The 4198-nt window shown below is 54.4% G+C and overlaps 1 pseudogene across 1 annotated transcript; it reads right to left on the bottom strand.

Moving 5' to 3' along the window:
• Window positions 1–417: 417 nt before the first annotated feature.
• Window positions 418–2855, bottom strand: LOC307108124 (phosphofurin acidic cluster sorting protein 2-like; annotated as a pseudogene). The gene is made up of 2 exons: window positions 2002–2855; window positions 418–1859 (listed from the first exon to the last, which is right to left on the bottom strand). The product of its transcript is annotated as a phosphofurin acidic cluster sorting protein 2-like (transcript).
• Between the last annotated feature and the right edge of the window lie 1343 nt (window positions 2856–4198).

Here is a 4198-nt window from a genome sequence, read left to right as displayed (position 1 = left end):
TGCAGTGACCTGAAGTTTCAGAGCAAACAGGTGGCCAATGACCACTGTGCTGTGCAGGGGCAGGGGCTCACCTGGTACATGGTTGGTCTCTCACCTGTTGTAGCAAATGCTCTATAACAACACGGATGGTGGGGACAAATGCGGGGTCCCTGCCCAGGAAGGTGGGCACCTGGTATTTGCCCCGTTTGTCCAATCAGTGAGCCCAGGTGGTCATTACCACACTGGTCCTTTGTTTTTTCTCTTCTGCTTTGCCTTGTGAGGATGGAGTTTATTGGACACCACGAGTGAGTGTCCTGGGGCCACTGGGCTGGTTAGCAGCTGGGCCTGTCTCCGTGCTAAACTAAACTGTGAACAGAAAAGCAGCTGGTCCTTCCTGGGCTTGGCCAGGGCAGGGGGATGGGCAGGGGACAGGCAGGCTCAAAGGTGCGATTGGAGCATCTGAAGATGCGGGTGGGGAAGTGCTTGATGTGGGAGCTTCACGTTGTTCCACTGCACGCCGTCAACGAGGACCCGCAGTGTGTCCTGAGGGTGCTTGGCCCTGCAGATCAGGCGGCTGATGCCCTCGAGGCACTGGCTCTGGTACACCATGTCCTTGTCCTTGGTTTTCTTGGACAAACACATCACCTTCTTGTTGTTCTCCTTGTCCACAGTCATGGACTGGAAGGGCGTGAGGGCGTGGCTACAACCTCACCACTGCTGGGCAGCCTGCTGACCTGCAGAGACTGGAAGGTGTACTTGAGGGTGTTGCTGGCAGTAGCCTGGTCTTTGTTCTCAGAGTCTCTCTTTCTGTCTGTGGGCTGCGCTGCCGTCCAGTAATCTACCAGTAGCCCCATCAGCTCAGCACCAGCCCCGAAGGATATGAGAGGCCTCCTTGTTTGCCGCAGACCTGTATGGCCGGGGCGGCGGGGGGAGCGGGGGGGGGGCCAATGACAGCACGCTAGAGCCCAAGCGGGCCGCATAATCTCAGTGTCCTAATGCGACCCAGAATGGTCCCACACTTCAAGGTCCACCACCCCCATGAAGGGAATGATGTTTAAGGACTCCTCATTGGGGCTCTTCTGTTTGTAGATGAGTGTGGCCTCCACGATGGGCAATTGGTGGACACAGTTGGCCTCGCGGTGTACTGTGTGATTCTCAACACCATGCCCAGCCTGTCCTACACAGCCCTCTAGGCCTCCGTGTAGAATAGGTCCCGCCTGGGCAGGTCTTGGAAGAAGCTCTTGTAGCGGTAATGCACAGAGCCCAGGTACCTGGCCACGGGGTGGGAACCCAGCAGATGACTAGGAAGCACATGTAGCCCATCCGGGGGCAGGGGGGCACGGTTGTAGGACAGCAGCTCTAGGAAGAGCCACAGCACAGAGCTGAAGTACTGCTGTGCCCCTGCCACCGGGATCTTCACAGGCATCGGGGGCTGGGAATTGTAGTGACAGGGTCTCTGAATCCACAAGACGATGTTGCTGAAGGCCGCCTGGACCTCAGCCTTGGAGCAGGTGCACACCCCGGGCAGCATGTGTTGCTGCAGGACTCAGACTGGAACTGCCCCTGCCAGTCAGAGGTGTTGAGGAGGAGGATGTTCTGGGGCAGCTGGTGTCAGAGATGAGGATGTGATTCAGCTGGTTGTACACCGTCTCCCTGAGGATCTGCAGCTGGCTCAGCAGGTCGGGGCAGTGCTTGTTGTTCAGGCTGTGGGCCCGCTTGTTCCTGGCTGTGCCACCTGCTGCTCCTTCAGGGATGTGCCCCAGCCCCAGTGGCCTGCCTGCTTCCCCTGGGATCTGGTGGAGGGGATGAGGAGAGACTAGGTCTTAGTGATGCATCCATTGGTTGCTTGAGGCTTGTCTTCTCCGTCACCTGGGTTGGACCTGGAGGCTCCTCTGGCGCTGGCACTGTGGATGCTCTAGCTCTCTGTCTGAGAGCTGGGCTGGGACAGGTCTTCCAGGTATGTCTTCAGGGTCCTGAGGACACTCTCATAGGCCACTGTCACGGTTCTTTAGTGAGTCCTACAGCAGATCCAGGTCCTCCACCTCAGGGACCTGCTCCGAAGACTCCTGCTCTGAGTCCAGGACCTCCTTCCACACTTGCACCCTGCGCAGCCACGCCCCAACTTTCTTGTTGGCATCTTGTTGCCTGGTCATCAATGGGGATCTTACTTCTCCTTGGCGCTGCTTTTTGGACTCCTCAAAGTCGAAGTCCTCCTCCTTTTGGTCCTGCCCGTGCCTGGGATCATTGCTGGCCTGCTGATCTGAGAATATTTCATACTCCATCTCCAGATAATGAACCCGAGACTTGGCCTTGAGGCCAGCCTTCTGGGTGCTGTCCTCGGGGTCGATGGGCTGGCTGGACAGGGAGGAGATGCTGACCTCAGCCACGTGGGCAGATGCCTCCGTGATGGTGCTATGGAGGCTCAGCATCTGGCCACCCTCGAGGCGTCGCTGCAACACCTCAGCCATGTCGATGGTGCCCACGGCGAGCGTCCGGTAACCCAGGATGGTCTGGTTTTTAAGGCGCTGCTTCTGTTGCAGCATGATCTGTAAGTTGTTGCCTTCTCTTTTGAGGGAGTGAGGGTACCACAGGGAGAAAGTCAGCGCCAGGTCGGTCTTCGCGTGACCACTAGGGGGCAGCAGAATCTCGTCTGACCTCAAGATGTTTTTGGAGTCCTGGATTTTAACAGTGATCACCACAGCACTGAGCGCCTTCTCCAGCTCCTTGTAGATCAGCAGCTTGGTTAAGGTGAGGCTACATAGCCTGGGCACGCAGGTGGGGCTGGAGCACTCCACCTCCCAGGTGGAAATCAAGTTCATGGGCACCTGCGTGCTGAGTGCGATGGGCATGCTGTCCAGGCCCGCAGGCGCCGACATAGCGGTATGATTTCTATCCTGTGTTGGGAGAGGGGGAACATGCCATCAGAGGCAGCTCATAAACTGCCAGGTGGGTTGGGGGCTGCAGCTCAGACTGAACCCCAAGCACTCAGTGATTGGTGGCAAGAGGTGGGACAGGAGTGATCGCAGGGACCACATGCTAACCTGGCGGCCTTGCAAACTAGAGACCTAAAGTAATCACAAAGGATGGTCTGAAATTAAAGTGTTGTGTGGTGTTTTTTAACTAAAAGCAGCTTTTGGTGGATAGTGGTGTCCTAGGTTGTCATCTTCCCTGAAAAAAAAGGTCTATCTTTATCTTAACTGAGCCTGTCTATTGTCTTTTTGCATCTATAAGAACATATTTTTGTAATGTCAAAGTCATTTTCCTTTATTCAGACCCCTCGAAGCACAGGCACTGCTCTGCTCTCTGCAGAGACCACACATCCCCTCATTGTTATTGAGTTCATTGTTGACTGTTCACATTCTGCACACACCTGAGTAAAAGAAGTACATGTCTACCATTTTACCTTTTATCCAGTCCCAGAGAGTTCCCTGCTGTGATTTCTCCTGCTTCCCTAATCTGTCACCAATGGATTTCATGAAACCCACACAAGTCTCCATTTTTCATTGTAATGTATAAAATAAGGTGCAAAGCTGCCATTCTCCGGAGCATTATTATCTCATTTGGTTGAGATTTTGCTTCACCGCAATTGTCTACACTTTGGCTCAAATAAAGTCACAACAATTCTGCACAGGTTTCCATGTTTTCTACACGGACAAGAGAAAAGGTTCTCGGCAGGCAACGTAGACTTGGAGGTGAGTGATGATGTGACACGTTGGTGTCTTAGTCATTTCTTAGCAGAGGACGGACAGCACCTCCCTGTGTTAACAAGGTCACCCTGGGATTTCTGACAGAACATCCCATTCTAAGATGGGAACGGAGGCTTTTCCTGGGGTGGGAGGGTCTGGATATTAGGACAATGGGGTGTTCAGGGCAGCACCGTTGACATGACAACAGGAGGGGATCACGTCCAGGTCCCACAGCAGTGAAGAGATGGATCGCCAGCCCTGATAACAGGCCCCCCTCCTGGTATGTTGTGCAGCCCAGGGAGGCCCCAGCTTCTGACCGGGAGGGACCACAGGGATGTGATCCTCCGGGCAGCAAAGGGCAAAGCAAAAGACTTGGTACCCTGAGCCCCATGTCCTTTTGGGAAAAGCATCCCCACTAATCACGATGATGTGTAAGAGTGGGAGAAGGTGTGTAAGGATTGTCAGGACAACATGGACACGTGGAGATGGTCATTAAAAGGAAAAATCTGTAGACAAATGCAAAAATGCACTTG

Source organism: Cnephaeus nilssonii (genome assembly GCF_951640355.1).
Source record: "Cnephaeus nilssonii genome assembly, chromosome: 12".
In the NCBI taxonomy this organism is placed as follows: domain Eukaryota; kingdom Metazoa; phylum Chordata; class Mammalia; order Chiroptera; family Vespertilionidae; genus Cnephaeus; species Cnephaeus nilssonii.
Note: the sequence above shows the minus strand (reverse complement) of the source record. Positions and strands in the feature narration are given on the sequence as shown.